Genomic DNA, 21,417 nt, shown 5'->3' on the forward strand with positions numbered 1-21,417 from the left:
GTCATATCAGAATGAGCGAACAATGTGTGTAGTTTATTTGGGTGACGTGCGTGCATTATTGTGTTACTGAAAGTTCGGGTTCGACTTTTGTCCCAGTTTATATTTATTTATCTTGTGAAACTTCGTCTGACTTTGCGGCTCTTGACGCAATTCCATTCTTCGCCACCGAGGTGTTTCTGTGCTGCCCGTTCTCTGTTTGTACCCCAGGGCCTTCCGAGCAATAGACGCCTTCGTCCCAATGGGTTCTCAGTTATAATTTGTATTGCTTGATTACTCCGATTTGTTTACCCAAGAAAGCCGAGCCAAGTCTCATTACCCCAAGAGACTCACGCGTTCGTGTGTATGTCGGCCGGGCGTGATGTTGGCCACCCACCCCCTCGTGCGCCGTGCCGGCCTTCATGCGTGCTCGCTAAAAACACTTGTTCCAACAGCCTGTTCAGGCTATACGGGGGATCTTTGTCTTATAGCTAGCATCGTTTTTAGCGCACCCCACCTGCTCGGCCGAGTCTACGTCTGACCACAGCTAACATCTAACATCATTGGCGAATTATATCCGAACCGATCCTGGGTACCCCCCCCCCCCGCCACACACAGATGTCGCCAGTTCAATCTCTCCCGCTGTGGCAGTTGAAACACGGAGCCCTTCCACCGGCAGTTGCGCGAGCAATGCGTTTCAGGGCTGCACCTTTACCTCTCCGTCCAATCGCTTTCGTCGACGGATCGTCGCGGCTGCGAATTAAACCTTTGCTTTCCGACCCTCCTCTGGAGGGGGCCTCTCTCCAGCGGGGAGGCCCTTCCGCCAGCAATGCAGCAGCGACACGAGCAAGCACATTTCAGGGCTGCGCCTTTATCCCTTGTAGCTGGATTCCAACCCGGGGAGCTTTTCCCTGCACCCGGCGACCTCCGCGAGCCCGGACCCCGCGGAGCCTGACGCGGCACACCCGCGTCACGCGCTCTCCTCTCCACCCCCCTCCAACCACCAACGGCCCCCGCACGGCTCCCACGGCCGACCTCTGCCCTTCTGCTGCCCGCTGCCCTCGACTCCCCGCCACGTGCCGTACCCGGCGGACGCCCGTCACCTCCGCCCGGGGCAGCTGAGCCCAGCGGAGAGCGACGAAGTCCGTCTCTCGGCGTGGGGTCCGCTGGATGGAGGAGGCGGTGGCGGCGGTGGTGGCGGTGGTGCCGAGCGGTGTCAGCTGGCCCCACCGCGTGGGCCGCTTTACGGAGACCTTTCGGGCTGGGCCGGGGTCTATGGGCAGCAGCAGCAGCATCACCATCAGCTTCCTCTGCTGCCCCATCCCCCGCCACCCCCTCCGCTGCCCTCCCTGGTGTCTGCGCTGCAAGCCGAGGGCCCTGCCGTGGCCGAGTGGCTCGCGATGGCCGCGGCGGTGGCGCACAGCCCCGGAGCTGCGTCAGAGGCTGGGTCGAGCCATGACGGAGAGGTGATTTATTGATTGCTTTATTGATCAAGTAATTAATTAGTTGCTTAAATGATTGGTTTTACGATTGCCTGACCGGTTATTTAAATGGTTGATTGATTTTTCTGGTCTGATCAATTGGTTTGTTAGTTGATTGGTTCATCAAATAATTGGTTTATGGATTGATTAATTGGTTGATTAGGCGATTGAGGGGTTAATTTATTAGCTTGATTAATTGTTTGCTAAATTAGTCTACTGATTGAATGATGAACATTCATTCTAACGCTCACGGCACAATCAATTCACACGTCTAAGAATCGATTATTGACAACGTATGCAAATGCGTCATTATATGCTCATGGAAATCGTACGGCTGACGGAACCGAGAGAGAGAGAGAACATAAAACACCGGAACGGGTGAGCCGGACAATCCAATGGGGCAGAGTTTTCCAAACTCCGGTCCTCGCTACCCACGACCACCACGGCTCCGTCTTTCCGCGCTTACCGAATTCCCTCTCCCCACCCAAATGCAGTGTAACTAAAACTCGTTCCACTCGGCGCGCGCGCCGGATTATTGTTAAACACACGTCCCACGTGACGCGCTGTGCAATTAGCGCTGTCTGCGACAATCGAGCCGATTCAAATAAAGATTGAGATCTGGTGAGGTCAGCCGACAACCTCGCTGCGAAGGTGTTTTGAGTTTAAGCTCACGGGCGAATAACGAGCCCTGCTGGAGCGGCGTGGGATAGGGCGCCACTGTGGCGAGGTTGAGGACGATCTCGCCAGTAGTACAGGACGTTGTAGGTTCGATCCCGACACCCTGGCGCCTGTATATTTGCAGTTGGAATGTTCTACCCGTGGTCGCGTGGATTTATTTTTCTCTGGGTCCTCCGGTTTTTCCATCCACATTTAGAATCAACGTGCGTTTAGAATGAGAATAGGGTTGCCCCATTTTTTTTTTATCTGGCAACAGATAAAATGAATCATGTTTGCATTTTAACCACAATACTTGTGGTCAAAATGCAAAAAAACATACTCTGATAATGAATGCATTGTCTTTGAACCTGATTGGTCCACACCAGAGACAGCTTTCTTTTGGGCCTCGTCTCAAACGGTGTTAGACCAGAGGACGCCAAAAAGGCGTACAGCTCAAAGGCAATGCACTATCAGAGTAATGAGAGCTCGGGCTTGAGCATCTACATCATGGGACCTTCTTTGCCAGTACCAAAATATGAGAATAGGGTTTTCCCCATTTTTGGCTGCTGTAGATTTCCACGCGATAAAAGCCACTTCGTTGGGCTTTCATTTGTGGCCAGGTGGCTTCTGAAAAAAATATCTATATAGCTCAGTGGGCCTTACCTGGTAAAATATTATTATTTTTGTTTAAAAGAGTTGCCCAATCTCACGAAATGTCATCGCTGATCGTGGTGCATGTTTGTCCAATGGGGAGAGGTAAGCGTGAGGATTGGCAATGAGTGCGGGGCGGTGCGCGGCAAGCTACATTGGCGGCCCTCCAATAGCAGGGTGGATATTCCACATTCCTGTGGCAGTGCGCCAGTTTATCTCGACAATTACTGTTGATTTCAAGCAAAGTGCTGCCACTCGTATGACCAAATCACCGTAGAGCTGGCCCCATCTCGTGGGATCTCATAAGCTAAGCAGGTTTCAGCCTGGTTACTATGAGCAAACTAGGCTCAGCAAAGCCACCAATGGTTTGTTTATGGGTCCCACGTGTAGTATGTGGGTCCTGTGTTAGTCTATGGGTCCAATGTTAATCGATGAGTCCCATGTGTGTCTATAGATACTATGTTAATCTATGAGGTTTATGGTGATATTTGGGTAATGTGTTATTAGGTGTATCTTATGTTAATGTATGGTACCTCTGTTAACCTAAATGGTCATGTGGGGCCGTCCATAAATGACGTCACGCACCTAGGAGGAGGGGTCAGACATTTGTTACGCACCTAGGGGGAGGGGTCAGACATTTGTGACGATGTGTGACCGGGGGGGGGGGTTGAGAAATGTGACGTCACATCAAAATGGGCAACTTTAAATAAATAGACAATTCGTTCCACTTAATTAAATATACTTTTTAATAAATGTTTTCTCCCACAACATCAGAGTGCAGCGGCACATTAAATACGCACTACAATAACAATAGTTTAAAGCGATTTGAAGCATGTTTTATTTTTTTTGGGGGGGGGGGAGCTTTGTGACGTCATATTTGAGGGGGGTCTGACTTTTTGCGAAGCTGTGTGACATTTATGGACGGCCCCTTTGTACATCTATGGATCCGATGTATGTTTATGGATCCTATTTTATTATATGGGCCCTATGTTAGTATATGGGTCCTGTTCATGTTAATAAGTTCTATGTTATTATATGGGTCCTATGCATGTCAATACGTTATATGTTCGTATATGGGTCCTGCGCATGTCAATGGATCCTACTTATGTTATCAGTGCATATGGGTCGTGTGTATGTCTATAGGTACTGTGTTTTTTCAACTCACAATTGCTGAGCACATGCCTCAAGACGGAAACAATTCGCACTGTCAAAGTGGCGTTATATTCTTAGGTTTTTTCCGGTAAAGTCACGTAGGTAAAACATCAAAATTAAAAAAATAAATAAAATATTATTATTATTATTTTATTATTATTATATTATTATTTTTTATTTTTTTTATTAATTTTGATGTTTTACCTACGTGACTTTACCGGAAAAAACCTAAGAATATGAATCCTTGCAGTCACGAAAGCTTCAAATCTAAAAGTGGCGTTAGTACGTGTTTTGCATTGAGGAGTTGATTCGTCTCTTACATTGAGCAAGGCCACAGGAACTTGGGAGAATAATAATAATAAATTACATTCATTTGACTGGCGCCTTCCACTAATGTCTCAAGGCATCATGTAAGAACAAGAGAAGGTTAAGATGAATAGAATAAACTCGCTTAAGAAAATGTACAAGACTTTAAAATATCCGCATTAACGATGGTGGGAGATGGTGGGGGGGGGGAGAGAACTGCAGCAACTTCAGAGGTTGGTGACTCATCCAGGGATGGGCACGGCGGTGACGGTGGCTCCTGCTCGCTCCGCTTGTCTCCTCGTGCGCCAGATGATGATGGGTGACATTATGGACGACATCATGGGGCTCGAGTCGAGCTACAGCGACGAGGAGCTGGGCCGGGCGCATGCGGCCCTCGTCGCCGCCGGCACGGTAAGAGCGGCGCGGTCGTGGTGGTGGTGGTGGTGGTGCCATTGGTGGTGGTCGTGCCATTGGTGGTGCCATTGGTGGTGGTCGTGGTGTCATTGGTGGTGGTGTTGCCATTGGTGGTGGTGGTGCCATTGGTGGTGCCATTGGTGGTGGTGGTGGTGGTGCCATTGGTGGTGGTCATGGTGTCATTGGTGGTGGTCGTGGTGGTGGTGGTGCCATTGGTGGTGGTCGTGGTGCCATTGGTGGTGGTCGTGGTGCCATTGGTGGTGGTCTTGGTGCCATTGGTGGTCGTGGTGCCATTGGTGGTGGTGGTGCCATTGGTGGTGGTGGTGGTGTCATTGGTGGTCGTGGTGTCATTGGTGGTGGTGGTGGTGGTGGTGCCATTGGTGGTCGTGGTGTCATTGGTGGTGGTCGTGGTGTCATTGGTAGTGGTCTTGGTGCCATTGGTGGTCGTGGTGCCATTGGTGGTTGTGGTGGTGCCATTGGTGGTGGTCGTGGTGCCATTGGTGGTCGTGGTGCCATTAGTGGTGGTGGTGGTGCCATTGGTGGTTGTGGTGGTGCCATTGGTGGTCGTGGTGCCATTGGTGGTGGTGGTGTCATTGGTGGTGGTCGTGGTGCCATTGGTGGTTGTGGTGGTGCCATTGGTGGTCGTGGTGCCATTAGTGGTGGTGGTGGTGTCATTGGTGGTGGTCGTGGTGTCATTGCTGGTCGTGGTGCCATTGGTGGTGGTGGTGGTGCCATTGGTGGTTGTGGTGGTGCCATTGGTGGTCGTGGTGCCATTGGTGGTGGTGGTGGTGCCATTGGTGGTTGTGGTGGTGCCATTGGTGGTCGTGGTGCCATTGGTGGTTGTGGTGGTGCCATTGGTGGTGGTGGTGCCATTGGTGGTGGTCGTGGTGTCATTGGTGGTCGTGATGGTGCCATTGGTGGTCGTGGTGGTGCCATTGGTGGTCTTGGTGCCATTGGTGGTGGTCGTGGTGTAATTGGTGGTGGTCGTGGTGTCATTGGTGGTGGTCGTGGTGCCATTGATGGCGGTCGTGGTGCCATTGGTGGTCGTGGTGTCATTGGTGGTGGTGGTGCCATTGGTGGTGGTCGTGGTGTCATTGGTGGTCGTGATGGTGCCATTGGTGGTCGTGGTGGTGCCATTGGTGGTCTTGGTGCCATTGGTGGTGGTCGTGGTGTCATTGGTGGTGGTCGTGGTGTCATTGGTGGTCGTGGTGCCATTGGTGGTGGTCGTGGTGTCATTGGTGGTGGTCGTGGTGTCATTGGTGGTGGTCGTGGTGTCATTGGTGGTGGTCGTGGTGCCATTGGTGGTCGTGGTGCCATTGGTGGTGGTCGTGGTGTCATTGGTGGTGGTCGTGGTGTCATTGGTGGTGGTCGTGGTGTCATTGGTGGTGGTCGTGGTGTCATTGGTGGTGGTCGTGGTGTCATTGGTGGTGGTCGTGGTGTCATTGGTGGTGGTCGTGGTGTCATTGGTGGTGGTCGTGGTGTCATTGGTGGTGGTCGTGGTGTCATTGGTGGTGGTCGTGGTGTCATTGGTGGTGGTCGTGGTGTCATTAGTGGTGGTCGTGGTGTCATTGGTGGTAGTCGTGGTGTCATTGGTGGTAGTCGTGGTGTCATTGGTGGTGGTCGTGGTGTCATTGGTGGTAGTCGTGGTGTCATTGGTGGTGGTCGTGGTGTCATTGGTGGTAGTCGTGGTGTCATTGGTGGTGGTCGTGGTGTCATTGGTGGTGGTCGTGGTGTCATTGGTGGTGGTCGTGGTGTCATTGGTGGTAGTCGTGGTGCCATTGGTGGTGGTGGTGGTGTCATTGCTGGTCGTGGTGTCATTGGTGGTGGTGGTGGTGTCATTGGTGGTGGTCGTGGTGTCATTGGTGGTGGTCGTGGTGTCATTGGTGGTGGTCGTGGTGTCATTGGTTTTGGTCGTGGTGTCATTGGTGGTGGTCGTGGTGTCATTGGTGGTGGTCGTGGTGTCATTGGTGGTGGTCGTGGTGTCATTGGTGGTGGTCGTGGTGTCATTGGTGGTGGTCGTGGTGTCATTGGTGGTGGTCGTGGTGTCATTGGTGGTGGTCGTGGTGTCATTGGTGGTGGTCGTGGTGTCATTGCTGGTCGTGGTGTCATTGGTGGTGGTGGTGGTGCCATTGGTGGTGGTCGTGGTGGTGCCATTGGTGGTCGTGGTGGTGACATTGGTGGTCGTGGTGGTACCAGTGGTGTGTGGGGAGCGTTGGCGCAGTGGTTCGCGCGCTGCGCTTCGAACCCAGCGAGCCGAGATCGATTCTCGCTCACGGCCACCACCAGTGACGGTTATTTGAACCGGTCCTGGGTCTCCGCTAGGTCGACTCACCCTCAAACAAGTACCTGGTGCGGTGTGTAAAATTGCCTCTAGGGAGACAAAGGAGACCGGGCGTGATGCTGGCCACCCACCCCCTCGTGTACCGTGCTGGCCTTCATTGGTGCTCGCTAACAGCACTTGCCCTTAACAGTCTCTTAAAAGTTATTCGGGGGATCTTTGTCTTTGGTACCATTGGTGGTGGAGTCAGTGGTGGTAGCGGGGGTGGTGGTGGTGCTGATAGTGATAGTGGTGGTAGTGCCAGTTGGCACATTAGGGAGGCACAATTGGTGCATCTGTCAGTCATCTCAGTCAACCCATGACACCTGGGTCTGTGCCATGACCTCCTGTCAGCGAGCCTTCGACACTTCACGTGGTGCACCTGGCCTGGCACCTGGCCTGGCACAGGCGCCAATGTGTCGTCACCGCCACTTAGTAGCGAATGACAGATGATGTTGTTGTTGGTCGTGCCGGTAGTGGTGGTCGGTGGTGGTGATGGTGCCTGTGACGTGGTAGTGGCGGCTGTGGTGTCGGCGCCGGTGATGGATCTTGGATGTGGGATATATTCCTACACAAAAAATCCCAGAGTGTAAATTTGTTTTAAAGTTTGCTGTAATGTTTGCATATGTTTTAAGTGCTAGTGTATGATTCCCATATATCAGTATATGGGTGCTATATTCATTGACATCTAAGTCTGTATGCCCAGTACAAGTCTATTGGCCCTTTATAATTCTGTAAGTCCTGCTGTCAAGGACTGTGGAAGTGTATGGGCTGTATGTCGGTCTATAGACATTACGTAATTATGTTAGCCTCTGGGCTCTGTGTAGGTCTATTAAGTGTATGTTAATCGATAGGTCCTGTAGGCCATATGTAAGTATATTGATCTATTGATCCTTTGTGTATATTTTCTATGTAAAGCTACAGTTCCTATTTAAGCCGATGGGTCCTACGGCAGTCTATGGGTTCATCTTCTTGGTTCTTTCGGTAAAGTCACGTAGAAGGGAAATAATAAAATAATACAAATAAATAATAATAAAATAATTCTCACGACGTTTCGGCCACAACGCAAGCAGCCGTCCTCAGTTGAAGAACAGGTCTGTCGCTGTCTTTCAGACAGAAGAACAGGTCTGTCGCTGTCTTTCAGACAGACCTGTTCTTCACCTGAGGACGGCTCCTTGCGTTGTGGCCAAAACGTCGTGAGAATTATTTTATTATGTTTTATTTTTATTATTTTATTATTTCCCTTCTACGTGACTTTACCGAAAGAACCAAGAAGATGAATCCCTGCAGTCACGAAAGCTTGAAATCGTCTGTTGATGCTGTGCTAGTCGATGGGTTTAATTATTAAGCTGCAGGTGCTGCGTTAGTCTTCGGGCTAACAGAGGCTGGCGTCTGCCCCGTGCGCCACCCTCTGCTGCCCGCATGCAGGTGACACCGCGGGTCCGAGCGGGCGGCTTCAGGGGCCACCACGCGGCACTGGGACAGATGCACACGCTGCCACCCATGGCGTTCGGCGACTCCATCAAGGTGGAGATCACGGGTGAGCACGGCCCGTCGTGTGAGATCGATCGCCCGTTTAGGATGCGACGAGAAGGAAAAGCCTGGGAACCGCTGCGGTTTGCGAGGGTTTGACCGGCCGCCGTTCACTTGCAATGAGGTCTGATAACACTGGTCAACACACTTTTTCTGGCATAAGGTATTCCAACGGTTTTAAGGTAATTTTGGGGTGCTGATTCCAAATCTGGCATCAGTTTTTGTCTATTACGTCAGGTTTTTGAGATATCAAATATTGCATTTTCAATAAAAACTGCATAAGAAAAATATTAAATAAATGTGAATATCTACATAAAATGATATTATAAACACACTATTCTAAAAATACAGCACCATATTTTAACACTAAAGCAGTCACTGACTCGCAACAACTTGCAATCATAAGTGACAGTGTTAATTTCGGGTAAAATCAATGAAAATGAGTTATGATGATAGCATAAAAATGAGATGTGATAGAGCAAATCAGATTTGGAATCAGCACCCTGAAATTAGTCTAAAACAGCTGCAAAAGTCCAGGCCAGAATTTTTTTTTTGTTGACCAGTGTAATTAATTAACCATTCCGCCATTCCGACAATGTATGTGTATGTCATCAAAACTAAACCGGAAGAAAAACTGAAATGAAATTACTTCACCGGTACCGAGGCTCCCACAAGGCCGTGCAGGAGGGCGTGTGGCACAGTTTGGCGCCAGCTATCATTGAGTGCGGCGGTCGTGTCGCGACAGTTCTCTGCGGTGAGTAGAGTGTCTTTAAAAGCAACGGCGCAACGCCACTCTAAATAAAATAAACGCTGAGCCGCGTACGCGTTCCGAGATTCAGCGGTGAACGGGGACGCACCCTGCAACTTACAGGCGACTCGGAAACGGGATAGGGTTCATTGAGGTGACTCGGTCGCTCAGAGGTCAGAGAGTGCCGAGCTGGCACCGCTGAGATCCCGGTGTTGAATCTTGGCTTCAGTCGCCTGTGTAGTCCACTCAGTCCCCAATGATTGTAAACATTTTCAATTGCTTGAGGTGGTGTTGCTCTGCGCTGACGACGGCGTTGGTCGTGAATTCTCACTCAACAGTGTGGGCCGCGCGAAGGCCGTTGCCGTTTCGTACTCCCTGAAAATTTGTATTTCACTAGAATGAATTTGTCTACGTTTTGTTGACTCCCAGCACACCCTCAGATTAGCACGGTGTGCTACGTGCGGTGCAAAAGCAGTTCAATATGTGTGCGTACATAAGCGCTCAGGGTGGTCACCGATGACTGAGCGAAAAAAAAAACCCCCATCGCATTAAGCTTGGTTCATCGCTAAATTTGGATAAATTCCAACCCATCAAGCCACTTTGGAGCTCATCGCCGACCCCACGAATGTGACCTTAGTCCTCTGGCCTAATCGGACTTTCGCATGAACAATTAGCCACGTGTGCTCCCAAGACTCATTTCCATAATCGCTGCGTTTAAGATAAGATGCGATCGGCGGCAAAATCGGCCCGTCGGGGACGCGGCAGATAACAACAAAGCAGAGGCCGTTGTAAATCGCTGCTGCCCCCTTTTTTTTTAGCCGTCGCTCCTGCGCTCCGTACCCAGCCGAATCAGTGGTGCTTTCAAACCGCTTCCCAAAATATTGTCTCGGCTACGCCCGTCGGTTTAGCCCGTCGGTTTAGCCTCGCTCCCAAAATGAAAGAAACAGGAGGGCGGCCGCAATAATATGCATAACCCGTACAGCCTGGCGGGCGATCGGGAGAATCATCACATCTCCTCTTAGACGCGTGATGTCAAATCAATTAGTCACGTGGCTGAAGTGCGTGCACGTGTGTGCGAATGTGTTGTGTTTTTATTTTTAAGCAGTAGAGTAGTGGTTAGTGCGCTGCGCTATGAACCTTGTGAACCCGAGTTTGATTCCCGCTCAAAGCCAACACCAGCGATGATTATCTGAACCGGTCCTGGGCCTCCCCTAGGTCGAATCAGCCTCAAATGAGTACCTGGTGCCTATATGTATTGCTCCACCATGTTCTGAAGTGAGCAGTGGCTCCATCGCGGCAGCTGCGTTGGGTTACAGCTACTTTTGACTTTCAACAAACTGCTGCTCATTTTGTTAATCACAGAGGGATGATGGGCCGAGTGCTCTGAACCTGGCCACCTGATTTTGATTCCGGGCCGTGGCTTACACATCAGCGGCGAGTGATGCCTGAACCAGTCCTGACCTCCCCACCACATTCAATCCACACTGACCAGCATGGCGAAGTATGGTCAAACAATCTCCGTGGTGGGATGGGGCGGTCTTCATCTCGCAGTGGATTGACAAAGGATGGTGAAATGGGTGCCACGGTGGCGAGATGTTAACTTCCTCGACTTGTATCCAGGAGATCGTGGGTTCAATTCCAACTGTGACGCCTGTACAGTAAAACCTTGGATTGCGAGCATAATTCGTTCCGGAAACGTGTTTGTAATCCAAAGCACTCGTATATCAAAGCACTCGTATATCAGTTGTGATCACGTGACGCTGGGCAGACAAAGCGTACACACGTACTACTCGTATTGCAAGACCTCGCTCGTTTATCAAATTAATATTTATAAAAAAAAAGTGCTCGTCTTGCAAAACACTCGCAGACCAAGTTACTCGCAATCCAAGGTTTTACTGTAAATTCGGTGTTTGCATGTACTCTGAACATGTGTTCAGTGTATTTGCTTGTTATAAACTTCCACAAGATCAGCCACTTCATCGAGATAATCATTTGTGATGGGCAGGTCACTTCTGAAAAAGAGCTATTAGGCCTTAGCTGGTAAAATAAAAACAGTTTAGTCGTAGCCGTGCTGCTGTCGCCAGCTCTCGCGAGATGTTAACCGCTTCGCATTGTATACAGGAGGTCATGGGTTTGATCCCGACTCTGATAGCTGCTGTATATTTGGAGTTTGAATGTTCTCCCCATGGTCGCGTGCGATTTGCTCCGGGTCCTTCAGTTTTTCCCTCGCTTCTGAAAAAGAGCTATATAGCTCAGTGGGCCTTACCTGATAAACAGAACGTTTAGTTTAGTTTTAATTGTTATAATCAGTGATACCAATACATCAGTAAATTTTGATTTAAAGCTTTCGTGACTGCAGGGATTCATATTCTTGGTTCTGTCGATAAAGTCACGTAGAAGGGAAATAATACAATAATAAAAATATAAACAATACCATTTTCTTGCTGTGGATTTCACATCTGATGACGATTGCTTGTGTTGCAGTCGAAACGTCGTGATAATTTTATTGTTTTATAATTTTTCTTTTATTTTATTTCCCTTCTACGTGACTTTACCGAAAGAACCAATAATATTAATACATCAGTAGTTATACTCTGGGATTGGTGATGATGCAGTGGTTGGCATATTGCACTTTGAACCCCATGACCTGAGTTAATCCTTCACCGACCAATGCCGACCAGTCAGGTGAAGTATGACGTTTAAATTAAACCACAACACTGCCATTGTAGAGCTCGCCCTCAGTCGAGGCTCTTGTGGAAGCGGTGGCGTTCGCTAGTAATTGCAGGGCTGCTCCTTTACCCTATTGCCTTTACAAATGATACATTTATTCGAAATGTTTTTTTAAAAATCAGAATTGCAACGATTGCATTTTTATTTTTCAAAAGATGTTTGTTTTCATCGTCGTCTTTGTCGTCACGACATCCTCGTCATATTACGACTAATGACGAACTGAATGATGTTTCATCTTCTTGGTTCTTTCGGTAAAGTCACGTAGAATGGAAATAATAAAATAATAAAAATAAAACACAATAGAATAATATAGTATAATAATATAATATAATAAAATAAAATAATAATAAAATAAAATAATAAAATAGGGTTAGGGTTAGGTCCATTCTACGTGAATTTACCGAAAGAACCAAGAAGATGAATCCCTGCAGTCATGAAAGCTTTAAATCGAAATTTGAATGATGTTTATTGGTCATTCCGCCGTAGGGCGGCATGGCGGGTGCAGTGGTAACGCTCGTGACAATAAAGGGTTCTAGGTTAAATTCCTGACTCCGGCGCCTTTCTACCCGGAGTTTGTACGTTCTCCCATGGTTCTGTATGGGTTTCCCCCGTGTTCTCTGCTTTCCTCCCATAGCTTGACAAAACGGTGACAATTGTAACTGCTGTTGGTGACAAAACATCCCAGGGTTGAAAAATTACCTGGGATTACGCGCAGCAGCGGTAGCAGCATCATCAGCCACCTCCTTGCGAAAAACCTGGCAGGACCCTTCCTGATTAAACGAGCGTAAAACATTATAACAGGACCGCTTATAAATCAAGAACTAAAATTGGCACCGGGGGTGAGCTCCCGGGTCCACGAAGGCAGTTCACAAGAAATAAACGGTTCAAGTGCCAAACGTCAATCTGGCTGTTTACCCACTTGCTGACAAACACAATCATCGCAGCACACACAGCCACGCCGTTTTCCTCGAGGCACGCCGTGACACGGTGTGACACGCTGTCAAGTAACGAGCGTCGTCCCCATGATTTACCGGCAGCGGAAATTAAATTGTGCTGGCTTGGATGGATCGCTGCATTTTGGTGGCAGCAGTCCGTATAAAACTAAACAATTTGTTTTATTTTACTATGTAAGGCCTACTGAGCTATGTAGTGACATGGCCATCACAAATGATTAGCTCAGTGAAGTGGCTGATCATGTGGAAATTTATAGCAAGCAAATACACTGAACACATATTCAGAGTACACGCAAACTCCGAATATACAGGTGTCAGGGTTGGAATTAAACCCACGATCTCCTCTATACCAGGCAAGGTAGTTAACATTTCTCCACCGTGGCACCGGATTTGGGAGGCCTTCATCCAGCAATGGATTGACCATGGCTGATGACGATGATGGTGATGATGATGAAAATGACAAACTGCCAACGTTCCATTGTTAAAACATTAAATCGTGTTTTTTTCTAGAGTTGGAGGCTCGCGCGCTGGTGAAGGAGAGGAGGAAAAAGGAGAGCCACAACCTCAGTGAGTTTTATTCGTGGAAATCAGAGAAGTGAACAGCTGATGAGGATTGCGATCTATGTTCAAGCCCCAGGAACTGGATCCTCCGGGTTTTTCCTCCACATGTATAAACGTGCTTTTGGAGCATTTGGCTGCTCCTAAAAATTACCACGTGATAAGCTACTTAATGGGGCTATCATTAGTGGCCAGGTCGCTTCTGAAAAAAAGCTGTATACCTAAGTGGGCCTTAATTGGTAACATAAAATATGTTTTAGAGTTTAGTTTTATCTTAAGATCTCCGTTGTATAACATCTGTGCCGTCGCAGGACGCCCATGAAGCAGAGCTTATCAGCTCACTGGGCCCTTGCTTTGAAAATAAATAAAACCTCTGGAGGAGACCTTTGGAGCTCCCACTGTGGAGGCCTTCGTGCCAGCAGCGACGTGAGTAAGGAATTGCCGGGCCGCACCCTTCACCGTGTTTTTCTTCCCACCAGTCGAACGGCGACGAAGGTTCAACATCAACGATCGTATCAAGGAGCTGGGAGCCCTGATCACCAAGTCGAGTGATCCGTGAGTGCCACGCTCTTTCACTCCGCTCACAAAGACAAAGATCCCCCGTATAACCTTAACAGACTGTTGGGGCAAGTGCTTTTAGCGAGCAGCATCTATGAAGGACGGCACGGCACACGAGAAGGTGGGTGGCCAACACCACCCCCGGCTGTCTTTGTCTCCCCAGTGGCGATGTTTACACACCGCACAAGGTACTCATTTGAGGCTGAGTCAACCCAGAGGAGGCCCAGGACCGGTTCAGATAATCGTCATTGGTGTATATGCCGTGAGCAGGAATCGAACTTGGGTTCGTAGTGCAGCGCGCTAACCGCTGCACCACCGCTCCCGACGCTCTTTTACTGTGCTCACTCCCCTTGCACTTTGAGCAGTCCCCCTCCTTAGCCTCCATCCGTACCGCTCACAAAGCCTCACCTATTCTCCATTGCTCATTCTCTTCCCCTTCCCTCCACTCGCCCCTCCACTCCTTCCCAACCCTCCGCTACCCTTTCGTGACCCCCATGTGCCCTCTGCTGCGGTCACTCATTCATCAACCCTTGCACGCCCCTGCCATCTAAATCATTCTCGATTTTGTCACCGTTTGTTTTTAAACTACGTGAAGCGGCTTGAGTGAAGGCGCTCTATAAATATGAAGTGAGGTAAGGGTGGCTCCACACTATCAATTTAACATTAGGCAAATTAAACATCGTCATTGTCACGCCCGTAATCATCATCAACACTCATGTTCAATCCACTGCTGGATGAAGGCCTTCCACCCCTCGCGACCCAGCGATGAACTGATCTACCCGGCACCTACCAGCCCACGAGGTGATTTCATTGCTCCATCTCCCTGGTGGACACCTGCTTTGAACCGCAAAAACCATGGCAACAACTGGGGAACGTGCCACCACGAAACAATGTTAAGCCTTTCCCAGCACCAGGAGAAAGTCTCAACTTTATCGGTATCACGGCTCTCACAAGGCCATGCGGGAGGGCGTGTGGCACAGTTTGGCGTCGGCTCTCATAGAGTGCGGTTTGGTCGCTACAGTTCCCTCCAGTGAATACAACGTCTTTAATAACAATGGCGCTAGGCCTCTCTAAATAAAATGAATGGTGAGCCGCTTGTGGGTTCAGAGATTCAGCGGTGAATGGAACCCACCTTGCAACTTGCAGTCTCGGAACGGGAAAGGGTTAAGATCAAAAAAAGAAATGTAGCAGGCACTTCCTGAAAAAAAGTCCACAGACTCGGTGTGGTTTTTCGTGGATAAAGAAGCGAATATATTTGTTATTAGTTTATCCGTCACTGCAAGTATCTTAGCAGTGGCTGATGGGGTAATAGAGGGCTACAATGCTCACCTGGCAAAACTGCGTGTCTGATTTTAGCACCGTGCTCGGTCGCTTCCTGTCACTACAAGGGCCCTCTCACAGTGATAGCAGCGATTGGAATGTGTGTGGTGTGCGTCCTTGACCCTCGGTCAGGAAAACACTGCCCGCCCCATCAGTTTAAAATCCGCAAGACACAGCCCACACTTATCCGTCTCTGTCTCCCCATCCCTCGGTTTCCTTTTGGCCGGGAAGGGTTCATGACCAACACGACAGCTCCAGTATTTTGTCTGCGCGTGCCAGAGGAGTCGGCATGGGGTTACATTGTGGGGGGGGGGGGTTGCACTTTGCTGCGGCCGCACTAGTCGGCGCATACTTCACATGTTGTTACATTTAAAAAAAGAAAAAAACGTGACCAAAATAGACTTGTAAATAAGGTGTGATGAGACCGTGACCGCCCGCGTATGGCGCTGCGCTGAAGTATATCACGCGTCACATTTCTGCGGGGCGTCGGATTGCCTCCGCGTCCTGCGTGGGCCCTCCTCTCCAAACACCGGCACTCATCCCTCTGCAGCCGCTCGGAGAATCGTGGCTCCAACCACTCGGCGCGTGGAAGGGCCCATCGGCTCACTACATTTGAGAGCCCACTGTAAGCACGGGTGGTTGAGAACCGAATTCGAACTTTAGGATCTCAGCGGGCAATTCTTTATCCCCCTTTGTTTCGTCTCATCGGCGAGGGAGAACGCGAGCGGTGGCCAGCGCTGTTGGGTCTGGGTGGAAGGCGCAGCCCTGCAATGGGCTCGATCGCTCCACTGCTGGCAGAAGGGTCTCCACTTGCAGGGAGATCTAGAGGTGTTTTGGGCCTTTACACTTCTAAGCCATGGAACGTCTTGGACTGCGCTTTCCGCAGGAGTTAGCGTGGACGTTTAAATATAATCCATATTGTTCATGCTCCTGCGATTAGGGCTCATGTTACTGTTGAGGGTAGAATTCTGAGATGGCCAGGAGGGTCGAGGGGCTTCATAATTGTTGTGTCAGAGCCTTTGAGCTGGCACTGCGTACATCCTAAGTGCAAATCTTGGTTTTCAGCTTGCGACATTGCGAATTTAGTAAATGGTCACCAATGGTCACCAATCACTGCACAGCAATCTTCCTACTTTATACTGTCCTTCATCTACGAAGCCACAAGTCCCATTTCTGCATGGGGGTCGGCTGCTCGGATTTCTTTCTCCATGTGCTACTATTCTGTGCCTCGTCTCTTAACTCAATCTCTCTCCTTGCGTAGAGGCCCATAGATGCCTATACACTTACACGATCCATAAGCAACCTCTAAACTCATATACACTTGCATGGTCCATGGATGTACGTGAGACCCATCGAGTCATATACACTTATATGATCCATAGGCTTACATGGAGACCCAGACTCATATGCGCTTATATAATCCACAGACTTACATCGAGATCCGTAAACTCATATACGCTTACATTATCCATAGGCTACACATAGCGACCCACAGACTGTACTGTACACTTGCTGTACACTTACATGATACATGGAAGTACGTAGAGGCCCATTGTGAAGAACAAAAAAATGTACGCTCACTCGCGACACCGTCTGAATGTCTCTTGTGGCCACCCGCCCTCCCACCTACCCGCCCCCATCCGCCCACTCGCCGGGCCACAGGGACATCCGCTGGAACAAGGGCACCATCCTGAAGGCGTCAGTAGACTACATCCGCCGCCTGCAGCGCGACCAGCAGCGCTCGCGCGACATGGAGACGCGGCAGCGGCTGCTGGAGGAGGCCAATGCCATCCTGGGCCTGCGCATACAGGTTCGGCGCTACAGGTGCCAGCGTTCGAAGGGGGGTGGGGGGGGGGGGCTTTGGTGGGATCCACTTGGTGGGCCGTTCCTGGTGGGTCCTAACCGGGTGGGCCGACCCGGTGGGCCCTACCCGGTGTGCCCTATTCGGTCGTCTCTACCTGGTGGGCCCTATCCTGGTGGGCCGTACCTGGTTCGCCCTACCCGGTGGACCCTAACCCGGTGGGCCCTAACCTGGTGGGTCCCAATCTGGTGGGCTCAACCCGGTTGGCCTTACCCAGTGGCCCCTACCTGGTGGGCCCTACCGGACGACAGTGACTGTACTTTGCCAGCAGAAGTTACTGTCTGGGGTTGTACTCAGCGTGTTCTCAATTGGTTTGAGGAAATCGACCACCTCCCTGCCTTACCTGTCAGCCTTCCTACAAGCGTGCATGCCTACTTACCTTCATGACTGCCAGGCTTCTTGCTGGTCTGCTTCCCTACCTAACTATCTATCACAACCGACTATGTACATACCTATCTGAATGCTTTTCTACCTGCCTGCCTTCCAGTTGACAAAAAAAAATTCATAAAATTGTACGTTAGTTTGCTCACTTTTTATTTTACTTTTCTTGTTACCACATTCTCTAGATTTTGGAGGGTTTGTATTAAAGTGTGAGGTGTGTGGCTGGGATATCAAATGTGCAGAGCTTTATTGACACTGGGCACACGTTTGGGGTGCATCTCATTTCCCAGAGCATCTTATAATCCAAAGCATTTGGTATTTGATAGTTACATTTTGACATGCAATTTTATTGAGGGATTGTGTGCTGTCTTGGTGTGGTCTGGGACTGTTGTTTTTGTTTTGCTGCCTTGCCCAAGATTGCATTTGGTATTCAACAATCTACAGGAATTTATGTCCTTATGCAATTTGTACTTACATGATTTATTTTCATTCATATTTCGTGACTTTCTTAGCTTTACTATACTTTGCACTCCTATCGGTTTTTGTATTGGACATCTGTGAAAAAGAGCTTCACAGTTCATCGGATTCTTCCAGTCTAAACAAAGATTCTGATTGTAATTTATACATTTTCTTTGCTCCCAGGAACTTGAGAGGCAGGCCCAAGCCAGCGGCCTGCCACTTGTCTTCTCTTCCAGCCTGGAAGAGGAAGAACAGCCAGGCTGGCTGGCCAGGCGAGGCTCAGGCACCGAGGTGGAACAGGCCGAGCCGCTGAGTCCCACGGCGACGGTTTCCAACGGCGGTGGCCATTGCCCGTCAGACAGGAGGCAGTGGCCCCACGTGGGCGCCTCCTCGTGCTGTTACGCAAGTCCGTTCAAGCGCAGCTTTGATAGTGGCGGATTATCTGCAGAGGGCAGCCTATCCCCATCGTAAACAAAAAAATGTGTTTGAAGCGTCGCCCGGAACAGGCGCCCGATCTCGTCGCAACTCACAAGCTAAAGCAGGCTCGAGCCTGGATAGCTATTACTTGGTTGTTTCTGGACACAGACCCAAAGGGCCCAGACGCATTGCGGTCAGCAACAAACGGCAACCATTAAAATTGTAGTCGACGAATCGTAATGCGTTTTTTGTAGTTGAGCAAGGGGAGGGGAGGAGGGAATTTCAATTGCAAGCGGTGCGATTGAAGACTCAGAAAGAGAAGCGTTGTGACCTTGTGTGGTGTTGTTAGTGGGTGAGCGAGTGGGAGAGCGAGCGAGTGGGGAGAGCAAGCGAGTGGGTGGCTGTGTAAGTCAGCGAGTTGTTGTGACGGGTGAGACGAAACAGTCTGGTGGTGGCAGAGCGAGTCCTCAATGCGGGCGGGGGGAATCAAAGAGTGGAGTTCACGGGAACAGTAAATCATGGTGGTAGCGATAGAAGAATGATTGTATGGGGGTAGACCATGAGGGTTGCCACCTCTGAGATATAAAAGAAAACAGGGGACATAGCATGGGAAGATGACTATCTCGCAATACTGGAAGAGGGGAGAACTACACTCAAATGCATTGCCTTGAGTTGCGTATTATTATGTAAGTATTCAAATGACCTGTGATTGTTAATGTCCTGCGAAGACTCACAGGGCAGCATCTGACTAACGAAGGGGATCATAGTGGCCACCTCACAAGCCAGGCAGCCGCGCCGGGCTACCCGATGGGCAGTGCGGCATGATACATTGTTGTACTCTACTGTCTATGTTCCCATCTTCTACGCTCCCCACCTTCACCAAATTAAACCCCCACGACCCGCGCGGCGCGGGGAGGCCCTCGTCTAGCGGTGGATTGCCAAAAAGGGGGCTGTGCATTTCGACTTGAAACTTTCGCGACTGCAGGAATTCGTATTCTTGGTTCTTTCGGTAATGTCACGTAGGGGCTGTGCATGTTCATAATTTCACAGGGTTGCCGCTTGTGCATGATTCGTATGGACAGAACTAACGGGAGGAATAGTGGTGCAGTAGTAACACTTGTGACCCACGAAGGGGCCCCGAGTTCAATTCCGGGACTTTCTGAGTGGAGTTGGTATGTTCTCCCCCTGTCCTGCATCGCTTTCCTCTGGGTTCTCGGGTTGCCTTCCATCACAAAAAAAGGAGATCCATGCAATGTAACCAGCATTGGCCAAACATCGCAATGCTGACATTTTTTTTTTAACCTGCAAACGACTCGGGATTACACACAGAGTAGCAGTAGAAACAGCAACATTGCCCTCCTCCTGTGAAAACGTGGCAGGACCCTCCTGAAGACGAGTTGAAACTCGTTGAGTGATATTCTTAGGTTTTTTCGGTAAAGTCACGTAGGTAAAACATCAAAATTAATGAAAATAAAATAAAACAATTATTTTTTTTTTCATTAATTTTGATGTTTTTCCTACGTGACTTTACCGAAAAAACCTAAGAATATGATTCCTTGCAGTCACGAAAGCTTCAAATCTAGAATCGTTGAGTGATGCTTTTCCTGGGTAAACAAGCGTAGATAGTAATAATAATGACGCGTGCCATAAGATGGGTCTCCAGAGCAATATTTGTACTCGTTTTGACCATTGAAATAGCTCGGCGTGATATGACACCGGTTTGTTTGCCAGGATATATCGTGCCTTTGAAGTACATGTCGTAACAATACTTTCATGCCTCATATCGCTGCCCATGTGTTGATGAACTCAAATGTGGCAACCCTCTTCTAACTCGCGGGCGAGTAACCGGCGGCTTGCGATCGGAAGTTCCACTGGTGTTGAACTGACTCAGCCCATCATCCCTCCGGAGCTCCATAAAATAATGACCACGTTGTGGGGAAGCCGACAGTGGTTGTCCAATGGATAGACCCGCCCCTGACATAGGAACGCGGAATTTCCATCACCGGCTCGGGACTGTGAATAGGAGATGAGCATGGGGTCAATGCCCTTTCAGGGCAGCGAGTCGCTCTGACACTGTTATTATTCTGTAGCGAAGCGTTGATTGACGGCTCACAACCGTGCAAGACGTCGATTATTTGCGGATTGCGCAAACGATGTGCACACGTGACATTTAAAGGTTAACGGGCGGAAGCCAAACCGCGCAGAGGAGTAACTTATAATACTAATAAAGCGACAAGCTTGCAAATCGGATTAAAAATATATATAAAATCGATTCTTTAATCGAATCGTGATCTCGATTGTGATGATGAATCAATCCTCTGGGGGGCAGGGGATGGAGGTGGGGGGTGGGGGGCGTGGGTGAGCGGTGGCGCAATGCTCATAGTGTTAAGTTGTTTACAACGCCATTATTATTGCTGTCGTTATTTTCGGGGGTTTTGCTGTAATGTTTTACTGGTAATTTGGGCAGCTCATTACTATTATCACTATGACTGTTCTCAAAAGTCCTGCTGCAACGAGTTCGAGCTGACGTGCCTTGTTTTCTACTGAATCAGAAATTTAAGACGTTCATAAACGTCTGGCAGTCATTGTTGTGCCTAATTACTAGCGACGCGTAACGCAACAATGCGACCCCTCTGTTACGGATATTAGGATTTTATTTTTAAAACTAACCAGCTCCTTTCTCAATCCGCTGCTGGACCCAAAGCCATGCCATGTCGGTCGTTGAAGGCTGTGTGACCGTACTTCACCAGCCTGAGGGCCAGGATCAGATCGGATATCACTCCTCCTCCTGTTGATGTCGAGCGACAGCTGTGATTTCACATCGAGGTGTGTGCTTCATGAGCCGGATGATTGCGTCAGGATTCGCGGAGCGGTGCAGCGTCGCTGCGATGGTGACGATGCCGACCCTTCGTCTTTGTGAATCGAGGGCACCGAGTTTGCGTTCC

The 21,417-nt window shown here is 49.5% G+C and overlaps 2 long non-coding RNA genes across 2 annotated transcripts; both read left to right on the plus strand.

The window, feature by feature from the left end:
- The first annotated feature begins 1,170 nt into the window (after positions 1 to 1,170).
- LOC144943827 (uncharacterized) lies at positions 1,171 to 8,442 on the plus strand. Its single transcript, XR_013639536.1, has 3 exons — positions 1,171 to 1,442; positions 4,533 to 4,634; positions 8,383 to 8,442. It is a non-coding gene; the product is annotated as an uncharacterized LOC144943827 (long non-coding RNA).
- Positions 8,443 to 13,462: 5,020 nt separating this feature from the next.
- On the plus strand, positions 13,463 to 17,133 carry LOC144943828 (uncharacterized). Its single transcript, XR_013639537.1, has 3 exons — positions 13,463 to 13,485; positions 13,956 to 14,031; positions 17,017 to 17,133. It is a non-coding gene; the product is annotated as an uncharacterized LOC144943828 (long non-coding RNA).
- The last annotated feature ends 4,284 nt before the right edge of the window (positions 17,134 to 21,417 follow it).

The sequence above is a fragment of the Lampetra fluviatilis genome, chromosome 32 (genome assembly GCF_964198595.1).
Source record: "Lampetra fluviatilis chromosome 32, kcLamFluv1.1, whole genome shotgun sequence".
NCBI lineage: Eukaryota > Metazoa > Chordata > Hyperoartia > Petromyzontiformes > Petromyzontidae > Lampetra > Lampetra fluviatilis.